Source organism: Cryptomeria japonica, chromosome 3, assembly GCF_030272615.1.
Source record: "Cryptomeria japonica chromosome 3, Sugi_1.0, whole genome shotgun sequence".
NCBI lineage: Eukaryota > Viridiplantae > Streptophyta > Pinopsida > Cupressales > Cupressaceae > Cryptomeria > Cryptomeria japonica.
This window is the reverse complement of record NC_081407.1, coordinates 410,621,999-410,641,398: the sequence shown is the minus strand read 5'-3', so window position 1 is coordinate 410,641,398 and position 19,400 is coordinate 410,621,999.

Below are 19,400 nucleotides of genomic sequence, written 5' to 3'. Positions count from 1 at the left end.
CTTTGCTTCATTCCCAGAAAAGAAAATCAAGATGACAGTACTGGTAACCGATGTACCGGCCTCCTATGGGCGATTGTTGGGAAGAAATTTCTATAGAGATGTTGGGGGTGAGTTAAACATGGATATGACCGAGGCTCGTATCCCAGTTAAAGGAGTTGTCCAAAGGTTACTTCCAGAAAAAGAATCAAAATATACCGTTGTCAAGTCCGACGATCAGCGGACCCAGATTCTTTTTGAATCATCAGGCATGGGTAATTATTTCATGCGTGCTGATGATGGTTTAAAGATGACTCCTGAGAGTGAAGATGACACTTCACTCAATTATTTCCCAATTGATTGTGAAAGTAGTTGTCAAAGTAGTGTTATAAAATCAGAAGGATCTTCAACTTCACAACAAGAAATTCTCAATTTTGATACCGTCAGCATTGGTAGTCTAGATGATGTTTGAACACTGGAGTTTGATGGCAGCTGTTCTTCTACCAGATGAGGAGTCGGTATTGTTTTTGTTTCTCCTGAGGGTAATCTTTCCCCTTTCTCCTTCAAATTGCAGTTCGATAACACAAATAACACTGCTGAGTACGAATCCCTCCTTCTTGGAATGAATGTTTCTCAAAAGAAGGGAATCAATAACTTTCATGCTCAAGGAGATGCCAAGTTAATAGTCTATCAGGTCAGTAACATATATCAAACAAGGAGCGAAAGGCTGCGGCATTACCGCAACCATGTCTGGGATCTAATAGAAACATTTGATGCTTTTGATATATCTGTGGTTTCCCGTGAATTCAACGACAGGGCTGACTCATTAGCAATATCAGCAACTTTTATGGTTCCTCACATATATTTTTTAGGATCAACTTATGTTTTTGAGTTAGTTTTTTGGCCAAGCGTTCCTGACAACTCTGATCATTGGCAGGTGTTTAATGATGATCATCATGTAATAAATTTCTTGTAGACTTCTGACAATTTTGATGATCTGTACTTTGAAGGTAGTCATTGCCCTTCAAAGGATGCAATTGAAAGTGTTGACGCAGAAACAAGAGAGAAATTTCTACAGTTAAAGGAAACAAGATCCCCAAGGGTCTAGTTTCTCTAGAAAAGCTTTTTGACAAGCATGATCGCTATGTTAAGAAGCAACAAAGATTAACTACAGGGTCAATGGAATAAGAACAAATAAACAATTGGGACTGAAGACAATCCAAAAATGATCAACATTGGAAAGTGTTGTTCACAAGGAGAAAGGCGAAAAATTGTTGCATTATTGCAGCAGTATGTTAACATCTTAGCATACTCCTATGAAGATCTAAATTCTTTTCGTCTCGAAGAGCTCCGCCATGACATTCCATTGAAACTAGGTATTATGCCTTTCCATTAGAATTAAAGGCAATACAACCCAAAAATCTCTGACACTATCTTTACTGAAGTACAAAAGATGTTGAAAGCAAGGATAATCTTCCCCATCCACCATTCTTCTTGGATAGCCAATATTGTACCTGTACATAAGAAGAATGGTGAAATTCGGATATGTGTAGATTTCTAAAACTTGAATCAAGCATCCTTGAAGGATAATTATCCTTTACCTGTCATGGACCATGTCCTACAAGTTGTTACTGGAGCAAAAAAGATGTCCATGTTGGATGGATTTTTAGGTTATAATCAGGTAGAAGTGTTGGAGCAGGATCAACATAGGACCGCATTCATTACACCTTGGGGTACCTTTACATATCGCAGGATGCCTTTTGGATTAATAAATGCGGGAGTGACTTTCCAACATGCAATGGACTTGGCCTTCTGAAGTTTTCTTGGTAAGTTCATTATGGTCTATTTGGATGATTTGACAGTTTATTCTAAGGAACGTCAAGATCATTTTTCTCACCTGCAACGAGTCTTAGAAAAATATCGTCAGCATGGAATTTCCCTCAATCCCAAGAAATCTATTTTTGGGGTCACTAAAGGTAAATTGCTTGGGCATATTGTTTCAAAGGAAGGTATAAAAATTGATGCAGAAAGGGTAAAAGCTATTCGTGACCTTTCCTTGCCAACAAGTAAGACTGTTGTTCATTCTTTCTTCGGTAAAGTTAATTTCCTATGAAGATTGATTCCAAACTTTGCTGAACAGACTCGTCATATAGTTAATATGATGAAAGGTAATTCTCTCTTCAAATGGACTCCCGAGGGAAAGAAATCTTTCCATCAAATCAAGGAAGCCATGGCAAATGCTCCAGTCTTAGTATGTCCCGATTATACCAAAGAGTTCATCATGTATAGCTATGCGTCAGATCATACCTGTTTAGCTATACTAACGTAGCGAAATAATGAAGGTGTAGAATCACCTATTGCATTCATGAGTTATCCACTAAAGGCTCATGAGTTGAAATACTCAGAAATGGAGAAGCATTCTTTTGCCATGGTGAAAGCAGTTAAACATTTCAGGTTTTATATTCTGAATTTGCATGTCATTGCTCTTGTTCCTGATGTTGTTGTCAAGTCGATTCTGACACAACAAGAGTTTGGAACTAAAAAGGGCAACTGGGTTGCCAAGATTCAAGAATATGATATGGAAATCAAGCCCACTAAGTTGGTTCATGGAAAAGATCTATGTCAGTTGATAGCTAACAACAAATTGATAGATGAAGTGGTGCTTGAAAATGAAGGTGTTAATCAAGATCTTCCTCATGTTCTATTTGTTAGCACTACTGATGAGTGGTATTCTGACCTGGCATATCTCTCAACATATGGAGATTGTCCTGCACACCTATCAAGAAAAGAAAAGTGAACCTTAAAGCTTAAAGTAGTGAATTTTGTCTTATGGGACAAAGGTTTGTACAAGAAGGGTCTGGACGGTAATTTCCGGCGTTGCATAGACAAACAACAACAAGTAAGATTACTTAAAGCTTTTCATGATCTTGTTTGTGGAGGACATTTTTTTGCCCATGTTATTTCACACAAAGTCTTATGTGCAAGGTATTACTGGCCAACATTGTTTAAAGATACATACAGTTGGGTTCGTAAGTGTGAGCAATGTCAGCAATTTGTTGGCAAGCCTAAATTAGCTGCTCTCCCACTAAAGCCAGTAATAATTGAAGAGCCTTTCAAACAGTGGGGGTTGGACTTCATTGGACCTGTCAATCCAACATCAAGTGCAGGTCACATATATATCCTCACGGAAATAGATTACTTCACCAAGTGGGTGGAGGCAATTCCAACTAAGCAATCTACCTCGGCGGTGGTTTGTCAATTTCTGAAGGAGAACATCGTCTCAAGGTTTGGCGTTCCTCATTAGATTGTAGCTGATAATGCTTCATGTTTTTCATCTTATGAGATAATTTACTTTTGCTTTGATCATAGTATTACTCTATAACACTCATCTGACTATTATCTGCAAGGAAATGGTCAGGTTGAGTCAAGCAACAAGAATCTGGTTACTATTATGAGGAAACTTATTGATGAGAAAAAACAAACTTGGCATAAAGCTCTTTATGATGCGCTATGGGCGGATCGTATAACTCCAAAAAGAGAAATCGGTATGTCACCTTTTCAACTTTTGTATGGGTTGAATCTTGAGATTTCGATCACTGTAGAACTTCCAGCATTAAAGCTCGCCAAGGCCATTGAAGACGAAACATATCAAGATTCACAGGATAAGTGAATCATGTTTCTTTCTTGACTAGAAGAAATAAGGGCTGAAGTGGTAGATAGAATTGTTGCACACCAAAGCCAAGTGAAGGCATTGTTTGATAGGAAAACAACTTCCCGTGACTTCTCAGTTGGTGATCAAGTCTTCTTATGGTTTGCATGGAAAGTTTGATTCTTTATGGAGAGGTCCCTTCACTATTCATGAAGTATGTGGCGAGCATAGCTACTTACTTTCATATGCAGATGGTACCCTGTTCTTGCTACCTCATAGTGGAGAACATTTGAAGCTCTTTACTCATTAGAGAGTGATGTAAAGGAAGTTGCACTTTTTGTAAAACATGTATAGTCTTTTATTTTGTCTTTTCGTCGCCTGACTCTATAGCCCAATGGATACAAGCACTCAGAGTTCTGGATTCTACAAGCTTCACATGGTGCATCTTGTTCCCCAGTCAGAGCCAGTTGTTGTCCTCGATTTCAGCTTGGCCAAAATCATGAGGCAACCCTACGAAACTGGTCCGTTTTGTACCTTATGGTCTCCGGGAGAGCTTAATCGACTTGGTCAGTTAGTTCATTTCGTTCTTTGCTTCTAGTTTATTTTGTTTTCCTTGTTCCTTAAGTTTGTAGTTTTACCTGCAGTTCGAACTTTAAAGTCCGAACTGCAGGTGGTCTTTGCCTACAGTTTAGACTTTAAAGTCCCAACTGCGACTGCGAGTTGCATTAATGATGCATTTATTGCTAATTAGGGTTTGTTTAAAAAAACTTTTTAAGTGAATTTTTGCATTTTTTAAGTTTTCATTTTTATTTGTCTTGCACACGCCCTCCTCCGTTTTATCCATCGCAGCTCGGATTTGCTCACCTTGACTCGATCGAATCACCCCCTTGTTGGATTTTTTGATCATCTTTCAGAAGAGGTAAGGTTTTACCTTGTCTTTTTCGAGTTTCTTCTTTGGGTTTGCGCTTTGTTTGTTTTCATTTTTTCTTTTCAACCCTAAGCATTTAGGTTTACAATTACAGGTGGTCAAATCTTGACCATCCAAACACTTTCCATAGAGTGAAGCAATCTCAAACAGATCACAAGTCATTTTGCATCATCTATTCTTCACTGCACATAGAAATCAGTAACCCATCACACTTTCTTCTCATACTGCTGAGAAGAGTGTTCATTCCCGAGGTAGACATTTAATGCAGTTGATCTTGACATGCAAGATCTTCAAGGAAATCCTTCACGTGCACACAGCTGACGTGGCATCTCGATCTCATCTTCATCTCTTAACTAACTCATCATAAAATGTCATTAGTTGCATCGCACAAGCAAGATTGCCAAACCAAAAACCCTAGAGCTGAAACTACCAACCGGTAGTCACACTTAGTGAAACCCAGACACTATCCACTGCATCTCTTCATACTGGTTCACCAACTTCTTCCAATCTACATAAAGGTTCACTTGCACTTATTGACATCAATGACAACATACATTATCATCATATCAACATTTCGGTTCATCATATGCCAATAGTTTTAACTCTTTAAGAAACTCTTTTCCACTCATTAGCATCACACTTGAGCCTATTTGCTTTTCTTCCCTTGGTTCAGGTAGTGGATCCATTTGATACTTCTTCCCATTCTTGGTGATAAGATAATTATTCTTCTCCCCATCATGAGTAGCTTTCTGTTGTCCTCAATTTCAGCTTGGCCAAAATCATGAGGCAACCCTACGAAACTGGTTCGTTTCGTACCTTATTGTCTTTGGGAGAGCTTAATCGACTTGGTCAGTTAGTTCATTTCATTCTTTGCTTCCTGTTTGTTTTGTTTTCCTTGTTCCTTAAATTTGTAGTTTTACCTGCAGTAAGTCCGAACTGCGACTGTGAGTTGCATTAATGATGCATTTATTGCTAATTAGGGTTTGTTTAAAAAAGCTTTTTAAGTTTTCATTTTTGTTTGTCTTGCACGCGCCCTCCTCCGTTTTCTCCATCACAGCTTGGATTTGCTCGCCTTGACTCGATCAAATCGCCCCCTTGTCGGATTTTTCGATCATCTTTCGGAAGAGGTAAGGTTTTACCTTGTCTTTTTCGGGTTTCTTCTTTGGGTTTGCGCTTTGTTTGTTTTTCTTTTTTTCTTTTCTTTTTGTTTTTGTTTGTCTTTTTCAGTTTTCTATCCGGAGGACAATAGGATTTTGAAGTCTGATTGCCTCCTTTGATTCAGAGAACAATCGGACTTCAAAAACTGATTGTCCTCCGGATCCCCCTTTCTAAAGCTGCATACCGGACTTTAAAGTCCGGTGTACAGCTGAAGATTAGTCCCTCCGCATATCAAATTTTAAAGTCCGATATGCGGGATCCTAACCTTCGCATATCAGACTTTAAAATCCGATATGCGGAGGGGAGTAGGTCGGCATATCGTGTTTTAAAACCCGATATGCTGATCAGTTGTCCTTCCTATTGTAAGCACATCGGACTTTAAAGTCCGATGTGCCTCTAATATTTTCTAGATTGCACATCGGACTTTAAAGTTCGATGTGCTTGTTTTTCCTGCACACAGGACTTTAAAGTCCGATGTGCTGATGTTTTTCCCAGGTCTACACATCGGACTTTAAACTCTGGTGTGTAGGTTGTTTTTTCCAGATTGCACATTGGACTTTAAAGTTTGATGTGCTGTTAACTTGTCCCGAGTCTTCACATCGGACTTTAAAGTCCAATGTGCAAATTTTTGTTTGTAAAGAAGCAGGTCGTACTTTTTTCCCCGACCTGTTGTTTTTGGCAGTTTTACTCCTAAGCCTGTTTTGAGTCCTGTTTTTCGATCCGTTTGAGAAAAATTGATTTTGATTATGATGAATAGCTAATCATCAGTGTTGAATGTAATCATTGTGCACGAATGTCAAATCTCTCTCACAACAAACCTAAGTCTTCCTCAGGACAACCTTCTCCAAGTAAAGCATCATCAAAAAAGATGAAATACAAGTACGATAGGTACTTGAATCTGTACCCAGAGAGTTCAATGGACTCAAATATTAAGGAGATCAGAGACACCGAAATTGGGCATGTTGATATGCAATAATTTGTTGACCGGGTTCAAAGGGCTCCTACATGTCTAACTAGTTTAATCAAATCTAAGCTGCATAAGTATGCATCTTTCCCAGTTGCAGCTCATGATCCTGAATTTGTAGTGGCAGGAGTTGATCACTTTGATCCAAGCACAAGGCAAGCGAAAGATGAAGATCAGAATGTCATCATGACTCTAGATAGTGTATTCTTCAATAGTTTCTTTAAAGGTTCATCAGTTGAAGAAGTAGCTGATATTTCTCAAGACAGTGCTCAAGAGTACTACGAGAAACATGAGGATAAATGCAAAAAAGTGATCAATATTGTTTATCTCTCTGCTACAAGAACTTCCCTCACCTCACGATGGCTTAAATCCTTCCACAGGAGTGATTTTAATGAAGAATATAATGGCATGGTTACTATGTTATCTAGAGTGAGAGAATTAAAAGACTCATTATTTCTAAAGCTAGACGACTTACTACATAAATATAATCAGAAAGGGAGCTGCAAGAATTGAATGGGGAGAATAGATCAATGATGCGCTTTGCACCCAATTGAAAGAGGTCAACATAAGACTGAAGTTTTATATGACCTTATACCTTGTTTACACAGCTGCTTCAATGAGGCAATATCTAGGCTTGTCAACCAAGGGTGACAGAAGAGTGGTGCCCATTTGGGAGTATTATGACCAGCTAACTATCAAAAATCAAGGTAATCATTATAGGAGGGTTAATGATGCCTTCTTTGTTGTATGGAAGTTCATTTTTGATAAAGGCCTGCAGAAGACAAGAATATTAGAGGCTGCTTACAGCAGGGTGTCTTGTTTTGGGTGTGTATTTCTACAGTTTCCCACATTCACCTATATCCGAATTGGATGTTTCTCAAGTGATCCCTTCATTCTTCCAAGGTTCCCTTCAGACAAATCATCCTTATGGAGTTGTGCAGACAACTAATTAATGTGCATGAGAAACAATCACAAGCACATAAGACTAGGCTGAAATTCCCAGAGTCAATTGGCAGGTATTTAGTGCTAACCAACCCCAAGGCCAAAAATATGGAGGAGGAAATGTGGTGGAATACCATGAGAAGGTTCAAGGCCTGAACCGATTTTGATTTTTGGGGTATAAAGAGCAAGCTCAAAAGGACTTACACTCATGTTTATATGTTTGAGGATGTTTGGGCGGATTGTCAGAATGAGGAGGATATAGGAAGGATGGATTTTAGCCACCTTACTCTAGAACAAATTGAAAATATGGATCTAGCTAAGATCCCAATGACTATGGAAGACACAGATGACATAGTCGACCCTGTTTATTATGAGAAGAAGATTTTTGACTCACCACTTCCACTTGTGCAATGGTCAAAGAAGGAAAGCAAGTCCATTAAGAAGAGGATCTCTCCCATCTTAGCAAACACCAATGCTTGGTTGCTAAAAAAGAATCTTAGAATGAAACAGCTTCCCACTAGTTCAAGACATGATGACAATAGTGATGGTCCATTGGGAAGACAGCGACAGCTGAAACAAGAACCAAGAGCAAGGCAGACTCACAAGTACTATCCTCAGCTCCTGCGGTACAATCAAAGGGTAAAGGGCCCAAAATCAAATTTATAGTTAAAGGGTCGAAGAAGGGTGAATCATCATCCGCACCATAGGAAGCAGTGATGAAGGAGTCAGAACAACTGCTTGCCAATGAAGCTGGAAAGGGAAAAGAGGTCCAAGAAGGTGAAATTCCTCAACAAGAGGAAGTACAGGCAGAAGAAGTATCACGCCCAGCTGAAGTTGACGCCCTGATTACCTCACAAGTAATCATCCACTCTATTGACTCTGACTCTAACTCTGACCAAGAGGATGAATATTTTCATGAGGATGGAGATCTAAGTATGGGCATGATGCAATCAGAGACTATTGGTCAACTTTTTACAATAACCAACTTCTCTAATTTAGATGATATCCCTTCATCTACTTTTGAGTCTACCATGATGGATTTTAATGAAACCTTGCAAGATGCACTTGCAGAACAGGTTTCAGTAGATTTACCCTCTAGTACTACCACCATCATAGCAATTCCTCCATTGGTAAGTGCTGAAGTTACACTCACAACACCCTCAACTCTCCTACCTGTAATTGAAGAGGTAGCAGCAACAAATGTTCCACTAGATGCTTCAATATCAACACCATCAGTAACACTCACAACTGCTCCAAGTTCTAGTCGACCTGCCCCTGAATCTTCGACCCCAAGTCAGCAAGGAGCTACTACTACATCATCCAATCTCTAACTACCCCCTTGGATGGAAGTAGTGGGCCCTAAGAGGAAAAAATAGGTAATATCTCCTAATGTATTTGACTTTGAACTTTTAGTTCCTCGAAAGCCTAAGGGAAGGAAAAAGCCAAAGACAGTATCTCGGGTGGTAGTAGACCCAGCTTCCAAGAGGAAATATGGTGAAGTTATGGTGTCATCATCAGACAAGGACAAAGGCAACATACAATCAGAATATTATACCATGCAGGTTGTAGAGCTCGAGGTGGAAACACATGAAAGTGTGAAATTAGATTCTCAGACAACCCTTAATTCTTTGTTGAGAAGATTGGATCAGGAGAGGGCTGAGAAAAATATCTTGAAGCAGAAGTGTGAATAGCTGACCAACATCCTTTTAAAGGTAACACAATCTTCTCAAGAGGTTGAACCTATAGGATCATCAATAGACACTGAAGCTCTCAAAAAGATTGAACAAGTAGGAGCTAAAGGTCGGGTCATGGATGAATGGATCTGGGGGCTAAGGTCAGAAGGCTCTCATCTTCTAAGCTCAATAGTGGAACTATTGTCTGATTAAGAAGTGATCCAGAGTCAAATGTAAAGACTCAAAACCTCTTTATCACGGGAAATTGAGGAAGTTTTGAAAAGCACTACCTTGTGGAGCAAAATGGAGGATTTCAAGATAAATGTCCTGGTTGAGAACAAGGTAATTCCCACAAGGGAGAAGTACATTCAGATCTTGTCATTATTGTCTCATAAACAAGAGACAATGAAGTTAATGATTACGGAGCTAGACCGGGAAAAGAAAGAAGGTGATGATGAGGTTGACCTTGTTTTTGCTAAACTTTGTGATCTTCCTTGCTACTTGTATGATGGCGATCAAAATCTCGTCACTGCTGAAATCGTCACACGAGAATTCCTTTCCTTGGTGGACCAATGCATGGGACAAGATTTCTTGCTTGATACATTTGATAAACTGTTAGAAATTCAGGTCAGCTTTGAAGTCCTCGCATCCATGTTGAAGGATGTTAAAAAGAAACAAGTGAAGATTCAAGATATGACGTCCCGCGTCCAAATCATCACAAGTTCTACCTTGATGCCGAACGAAGAAGAGGTCAAAGCCATCCTTGCTAAATTTGAAGGTTTCCAGAAATCCAATGAACAAGAGAATCAAGAATGAAGTACCTCCTTTTGGCACTCTTTCTTCATGCAGCTGCACTGATAGATATTGTCAATTTTTGTGCAGTTGCACGTTTTCTTTATGTAGTAATTGTAGTAAAATGGGACTGTGCAGTTGAACAAGTCAATTGTGCCCACCTTTTTCTCAACTTCTTTTCCTATATAAGGAGGACCTTTTTGTAAATATATGATCTTTTTCAAGCTTAGCAAAACTCTGCTGATTTTTAATCCCAACTAAGACTTTGGGCTTTTTGTGGTGAAAATCCTATCAAACGAATAAAGAAAATAGTTTTATTGATTACAAACTTTGTGTTGTATCAAGAAACTCATTTATATAATTTGATGTTCCTATGTCCATTGAATCTATATTATCTTTACTTCTTTGATCTTTAAGATATTGCTACATGGTTAGAGAGCTCTCAAATCTTGCAAAGTAGACTTCGTGCTCTTAGCATACTTGAGAAATCTATTGATAAATTAAGTAATTTGTGGTAAGCTTTGTATTGTTGTGGTTATTTGTAGTTTAATGGATTAGAAATCTATACTTGAAGACTTTGAGCTTTAATGGATTAGAAATATATGCTTGAAGACTTTGAGCTTTAAGCTAAGTTTCTAATTGTTCAATTTGTAACGATCAGTGTGAATTAGTGTTACCATAAAGGAGACTTTGCGTTTCTTAATGGTAACTCTTGGTGTAGTTTGTTAGATTAATAGTTCTTTTCTTTAAGCATCTGAAGAGGTAGAGAAATTGTAACTAGGTGAAGGGAGAATACATAAACTTTGAAAAAAGAGAGTTATATGCCCAACACCAACCCACAAATTTAATTTGTTATTAATTAGAGGAGAAATTTCATAGGGAACCTCCCCTGGATGAGAGGAGAGATTAATTTCTTAGCATAGTGTTGTGTGAATTATATATTTTGTCATTAGTACGTTGGTGACAAAATATTCACCCAACACTTTTGTTACTACTTATTATAGTTGTCATTAGTTTTATATCCAAAGTCATTCTATATACTCTAGTCGGTTACTACTACCAAAATATTCAGTCGGTATGCACAGAGCAATCGGTTACAAAAGAAAGTAGTCATAGAGCCTAGTATACACCGAGTTGTCTACTGAGTAACATTGTATGTCTACCGAGCAGCAATAATGATACACCGAGTGAAACGTTTTACCAAATTCATTGAACCTAGACACTTGTGTGGAAATGTGTTACAAGATCGAGGAGCAAAAGAACTTTTATCACATTGGAAATTGCACTTAAGGATTGTATATGATTTTGAGGTCATCTAATTGATGAAATATTTTGTATGGTTATTCATTCAATAAATCATGTTTTTAAGATCAAAGCAACGAACCAGATCACCGATAGAAGAGATCTATTTATACAACATGGATTGAGATCAGATAGACATTATTGAGGTATGTGTGTATGAGTGTAAAGACAGACATGTGTGAAAAGAAAAATCATGGGAAAGCACCAAGTATTGAGACTGTCAAAGACACAGAGGTCACCGAGAAGGATTTCGGAGAACAGTCAAGGAACAGAGTAAACAGAAAGGTTTACCGAGTTACTTTATGGGTTACCAAGGTATGCTATAAGCAAGGTAATCTCATTTTGAGCACATAGAATCTGCTATAACATTCCATATGTAAAGTTGTAGATATTTGTAAAGATTTTATTGTAATATTTTGAAGTTGTAAGAAAAACCTTTAACAGGGTAAAAGACTCTAACAAAGTCTATAAATTGTAAAGCCTTTAACTAGGTGCAACCTTTAGAATAAGTGTTGTAAAATCCTTTAGCAAGGTAGATCTAACGATATTGATACTCCTAATAGGGTAAGCTATCAGAAATAGCTGAACATGTAGCTCTAACTGAGCACTCTTTATTATTGCAGTAGTGAAGTTGTGGGTGCCATCCCCACAACAGTTTTTCTCTCTAACCAAGAGTTTCTGCGTAACCAAAATATATGTGTTATGGAGTTAATCATGTATGATTGTTATTTATTTGTTTTAGCTTTATGTTATGTTACAACAGTTTTTGGTTTATGCATAATAGTAAAGATATTGTTGAAGAAAATTTTGAAGTATTGATTCATCCCTCCCCTCTCAGTACATTATCTTTCCATATTGGGCCTAACACACTTTCACATCATATTGCCATGGAAAACCCAACAACAAATGACAAGCATCCATAGGCAATATGTCACATAATAATTTGTCCTTGTACTCACCAATTTCAAAATCCGCCCATGCTTGTTCATCAACCAATACATGTTGACCCCGATTGAGCCATGATACATTGTAGGGAGTGAGGTGAGGCAATCTTTTCAGTTTGAGTTTGTCCACCATTTCAACTGAGACAATATTCTCAGTGGAACCTAAATCTACAATCACTTTACAAATCTTCCCATGTGACATACAAGTGGTCCTAAACAAGCTTTTCCTTTGTGATGGCTCTTGAGCTTGGGGTATCTTGAGCATTGTTCTCCTCATAATCAAATTTTCTCCCTCTATCACTGGGCCTACCTTGCTGATTGAAGAAGTTACACTCTGAGTGTCCTCCTCTTGCAATAATTGAGTTCTTCTTTCCCCCATGTATGAGCTTGTGGAGCTTGAGGCTTTCTCCAGGCACTTCCTCATGGTATGCCCAACTTGATTGCAATGATAACATGTACTAGTGAAAACTGTATTTCCTCTACCTGAGTTTCCAAATCTGCCCCTAAAGTTGCTCCTTACTCTATAAGATCCTCTAAATGCTGCTCTCCGAGAATCTCCACTTCCTTCTTGGCCTTGCTGCTCTTCACTTCTTGGTGATTGCTGCCCTCTACCAAAGTTCCTTCTACCTCTGAAATTCTTTCCTCCCCTATGTTTCTGATTTTGCTCACTCCTCCTTTTTATCTTCTCATCTGTCCTTAGGGCCAACTGAAAACACTTATGGACACTGTCTGGTGTGAGGATACTTATTTCATCTTGTATATTTTGTCTAAGGCCATTCATATACCTGGCCAACTTCTCCACCTCATTCTCATGCTTCCTAGCCCTCAAACTGAGCTTATGGAATTCTTCAGTGTATGCATTTGCATCTAACTCCCTTTGTTTCAAATTTTGTAGTCTCTTATGAATTTTAACTTCATAATCTCCTACAAGGAATTGTGCCTTAAGTCTGATCTTCATACGCTCCCATGAAGTTATCTTTTTTTTGCCTTCTTGTATCCTTTCTTCTTGCATCATATTCCACCAAAACAATGTTGATCCTCTCATTCTTGATTTGGGCACATTAACTCTTTTCTCTTCTGCTAGCTCTTTATAATCAAAGTGATTATTGAGAGCGTCTATCCAATCTAGCAACTCTTCTCCATTGAGGCTTTCTCCATATGTGGGTAATCCATCCAGGTTGTCCTTAGAAATGGATTTGACTGCATCTAGGAATAACTTTTGGTCTTGAGGCATAACTGTTTATGGTGAAAATGGATAACAATAATAACGATATTGAAAGGCTAAATGAATTCAACCTCAAAACCCTAGCCTAACAATCAACAAAGATCCACCATAACATATGAAGATTACCTAAGACAATGCGAATCACAAAGATTATACCATCACATGTCCAATAGGGTTTTGATCTCTATTCTTCCTACCTCCATTGATCTTGCTTGATATATTTGCTCTCAGATTTTATATGCACAAGAGCTCAACAAAGAACGGAATGTGGTTGCAAGTAGGATCGTAGTGTAGTCAATTGCATAAAAGATGATTAGCATGAATGATTAGGGTTTGATAATGAAGGAAGCATCTCCTTATATAGAAGACACTATATGAAATGGAGGGATAAGATTGAGAGGTGTAAAAGGAGGTCAGCTATGATTAGAGGGTAGGTAAAAGAAATAATAAAATAATGAGAGAGGTAGGTAGTGTATGAATTAAGAGATGAATGACATGTGTCATGGGTAGAAAAGGCTAATGAATTAATTAAATAAATAAAGATTTATTTAATTAATAGAAGAAGTGGGATCAATTAAATAAATAAGATCAATTAAATAAATAAGATATTTATTTAATTTAGGAAAATGATAATTTAAATAAATAAATGTATTTATTTAAATGAGAAATAAGGCTAGAAGAGGATAAATGAATTAATTAAATAAATAAAGATTTATTTAATTAATAGAAGAATTAAGCTTAGATAATTAAATAAATAAAATATTTATTTAATTAGACATGACAATTTTAGGTGTCTACATTTTGCCCCTCTTTGAGACAATGCGGCTTGTCGCGTTGTTTCAAAGAAGATAAGATGAACTGATACAGAGTTGCCCCAGAATGGGAATGATATGCCCCCTCGAGAGATTGGATGAAAATGTCTGAAAAGATTGCAGACAATCTCTCGATAAGAAAGAAAGGCTAGAATGGATTGACCGGATAAAGTGACAAAGTCACGGGATAACGAAGACTGACTCGGGAAATGAATGCGAGGGCTAGGGTAGGCTATAAGATAGACCACGGGGGAAAATACATCCTCATTGTCATCTACACATTCACAAGAGCATATTACAGAGCGAAAATAGAGCAAGAGAAGTCAGCAGCGATGGCTTTCACTCACAGATTTGATCGCGTTCGTCGATTTCAGAGGCCAGCAGAGGTAGGAGAGCCGGTAAGTACCACCAAACCTCCTTATACTTTGACGCATTTAATTTTGTCATTAATGCATGTTGAATAGGGTAATAAATGCGCTTAGACTAGGATCCAAAGAGTGTCAAAAAATGTCCAGGCGCGTCTGCGTTGGTGCCAGGTGCGTCTGTGTTCGCTAGGCGCGTCTGTGTTTGTGCCAGGCGTGTCTATGTCTGGACCTGCGTCTGCGTCAATTGCGGCCACGTCTATGATGGACAGGCACGTCTATGCAGTCTTTGAGTGTGTTTATGTCATGTAAGCGCATTTGCATTTGAAAAGTATGAATTTGCATCTTCTAGGTCAAATCGGCAGTTCTGTGATGAACATATGTTGTCGATTGGATAAGCTGCTGAGGGGATACACTCAAGCAGGTCCTCTAGGAAGACTAGGATAGATCAAGGCATTTTGTGATGAACAGTGAGTACCAAGACTAGGATAGATCAAGAGTACTTTGTGATAAACAGGGAGTACTAAAATATGAGTAGCACTTTGTGATGAACAGGGAGTGCAAATGTGAGTAACACTTTGTGATGAACAGGGAGTGTCACACACGTAGTACTTTGTGATGAACAGTGAGTACCACTAGGATAAATAGCAACACTTTGTGATGAACAGTGAGTGTCACTAGGGTAGATAGCCATATGCATTTAGATAGCGACTAGCATTTTGTGATAAACAGTGAATGCCACTATAACTGACATGATTGAGTTGTTTGACTGCAGGAGTATTTGTCGATGCTAGAGTCACGGGAGAGATTCCCGTCGACGCAGAGGTTGCGACCTAAGTTGTCGCTTGAGGACAGAGCTACCATCAAGGAGATGGGTTTGAGACATGTGCTGTATGTGCCTGAGTTTCGGGCAAACATGGGTTTGCTGACTGCGCTGGCTAAGAGATGGTACTTTGAGATGTGTATGTTTCATCTGTCGATGGGTGATATGACAGTCACCCTGGAGGATGTATATAGGATTATGCGGATACCGATTGATGGGAAGCTGATTCTGTATGATCGAGACGGAGACAGGGATGCCCTTAGACAAGTGTTCTAGGATTCAAGACTGGAGATGAGGGTGGGACACATGGCATGGGATACCATGACATGGATAGGATTAGCACTACCAATAGTGTTGGCAGGAGTGATCAGTGAGTTCCTCTGTATCAGTTTTGTACCATTTTGTATAATGATGTAGACACCTGCAAGTGATTGTAGCCATATGATTTTGACATCATTGTATCATGACACTTTATATATATATATGAGATGATGCATCTTTGCGGCAGCTATATGCATGTGTACCTATGTGATGAGATGTTCTTATGTGATGCTTATGATATGGATGCAAATATGTATATGATGCAATGCAATATTTTATTTTTTGTTCGTTTATGTTTTATATGTGTATGCATGATGCAAATGTGAATGTAAGTAATGCAGATGAATATGATAATGCAAATGTAAATTGTGCTAATAGGTGTTGTGTGCAGGATGTGATGCAGTTGTGATATCTATATGTATGTATGAAATGCTTATATGTGGTAATGTAGGTGCAGCTACATGAAATGCAAATGTTTTTGGTGTGTCATTATACTCAGTGATGTGATAGCAGGCTACGCAGACTCGAGAAGGATGATGGAAGTCAATCAAGAAAGGGGGATGGAAGACAGAAGATATGAAAGTGAAAGAGCTTCTTGTGCATTATCATCATTGAGCTTTATTATGGCAAGTAGGTTATGACAATCGAGGCATATGTTCGACCCAGAAAGTCATTGTACCTGTTTGCATGGAGATAAGACAGTCACAAACAAGGAATGCCCTAGTTCACACTAGACTCACAGTGTCCTCATATCCTTGGACAAGTCATAGCATTACTAAGAGACAATCCACAGATAGCAAATACAAATAGGTGACGATACCCCATCCTCGCCTTTCTAGTCAATGACATTCTGGAGATAGAATCTCTAGTCAAAGACATCCCGGAAAAGCTAAAAGACATGTCACCAAAAAAGATGAAATCAAAAGAAAACCAAGACTCGACACCAACATCCACTGTAGTCCTCAAGTTTAGTGTCTCTTGTCACTTGTATAAGTCTTATTTGATTGTGGTCACAATGTTTACTTTCACAGAAAGGATAGATAACACTGAACCATAATGTTGTCTGAGTCTGTTGAAAGATTTGATTTGTTGAAGCCCATTGTTGCTGCTGTGTCTCATCTAAAACTGACTGAATCCATGAAACTAATACTTTATTGCGGAGAAGATGAAACCTTATTGCAGATTGGTGATGCAGATGTTGCTTTATTGCGGATTGTGCGCGGATAGACTGAAGGAAGCTGGAAGAAACTGTACTCCTCAAAACATGTGATGTTCTCAGTTCCACACCCATCACTAGACGTAGGATTTGCCTTAGCCACAGATAGGATCTGGTTTATTATGGATGGAAAGGGATGAAAAAGGGAGGTTTATTATGAATGGCTAACCAATCTTGGGTAGATCAATAACAAGTCATGATGGGAATGGGTAAGTTTATTATGGACGAATTGGTCGTGAGTGTGTGCAAAGTGAAAGGATGAAAGTGAATCCTGAAGGAGGGAGGAGCAATGTCTCTACGCATGGCACTGGTGACCCAGTTTTCACCATGGTACTTGCCCAAGGCACCACCGAAGTGGTTTTCACCGTTGGACGAAATTATTTCTCTTTACTTTTTTCGATTTTTCAATGTTTTTTGTGTCACAAGGCGCCTGTTTGCCAGGTTTTCACCAAGTAACGATTTTTTTTGTTTTATAATTTTTTTTGTATTTTTGAATTTTTTGATTTTTTTTGTATTTTTGAAATTTTTGATTTTTTTTTGTATTTTTGAAATTTTTGAATTAGGATACTCTGAAGAGCTATGTGTAAAACCTGCGAAGGTGCATGTTGTTGATAGGATCCTTCAAAGGTTCACCTTCTGTAGTTGAGAGCTAATATGCCCCAGATCCATATGCTGCTGTAATGACGTAAGGACCAAGCCAATTTGGTTCGAACTTGCCCTTCTTCTCTCTATCTTGCTGATTTTTGAGATTTTCTCTGAGAACCAAGTCACCTACCTCAAATGTGAGAGGCTTGACTTTATGATTGCAGCTGCATTGTTCCTTGATTGAATGATGTGTATCTTGATTGAATGTCTTCCTCGATGAAGGAACTGAGATAGAATTACTAGTGTGTAGACTACACAGGCCCGTATGTGTGTCACCTGAAGAAGTTTGGCCATCCCTGATAACAAAGTCCTTCAAGGAAGCTCCATTAAAGGTCCCTGATGTATCGCCAGAAGGGAAAGGATGTGTGGAACAAGTGGATGAGTTATGAAGGCTTATGATTGTGAAAAGAAGTGAAAGTAGGATAGCATGATGGAGACTTAGGATCAACAAGTATGCTTTTTGACTTGAAATTTTAGAACTTTTGCCCCCAGTTATTTTGATATTAGGGGAGATCAACTCTTGCTCTTTTTGGTTTATAGGATTTTTATCCTTTGCTTTGATTTTTGCAGAGTCCAATAGCTTTTGATTTTGATTTGGACTAAAGGAATTTTCTTTATTTTTGACTTTTAGATTTTTCTTTTCAAAGCTTGATTTTTGATCCCCAATTAATAAGGGCTTTTGTATTTGTTGTTGATCCAAGTCTAGGAGAGGAGTGGAAATGGAATGAGTGGATGAAACGGTAAAGCTATGTGAGTTCTCAAGAGGGTTGGCGATATGCTCAATAGATTCTTTGTTGGAACCACTCTTAGGACTATTGATATCAAGAGTTGCTTGCACCACTAGAGGAGATTTGCATTCAGACTTAGTAGCCACAACACTAGGTGGTTCATACCCAATTCCTTGGCATTGCAACTTGTTTGTAGACTGTTCCTGTTGACTGAATACCTTAGGAGATAATGGGAGTTGGTCAACATGAAATATATACTCACCACATCCTAGGTCTTTAATCTTGAACCTTTCTTTTAGCTCTGCTTGTTTGGATGTAGAAGCTTTTAAGGATTTAGGATCCACATATGCCGATGAAGGAACAGCTTCGCGATTGACTGGGATTGTTATTTCTGATCGAGGTTGCAGATTGTTGCAATATATGAATGGATTTGGATCCACTTTGATGGTCACTTCAACTCCATTATGTGGAAACTTGATACATCGATGATATGTAGATGGTATTGCACTCATCTCATGAATCCAAGGACATCCCAAGAGTATGTTGTATGTGAGATCTAGATCAAGGACCTGAAAAACTACATCCTTTGTAACGGGCCCAACTCTGAGAGGTAAGGTGACTGTGCCTTTAGATGAATGCTCTTCATCATCATATGCCTTGATGGTAATTTTGTTTATAGAATTCACAGCTTTATCAAAATATCCCAATTGTTTAATAGTGCTCAATGTACAAATGTTCAGACCTGCTCCTCCATCTACTAGGACTCGTTTGATTCTATGTTTGTGTAGGAAGGCTTCAATGTGTAATGGTGCATTATGTGGCTGACTTATAGAGGCGTCATCAGCTTCTGTGAAAGTAAGTGAATGTGGAATGGAAAGGTATCCCACCATGGCTTGAAACTGGTCCACATTCAGATCAGTAGGAACAGCAGTATCTCTCA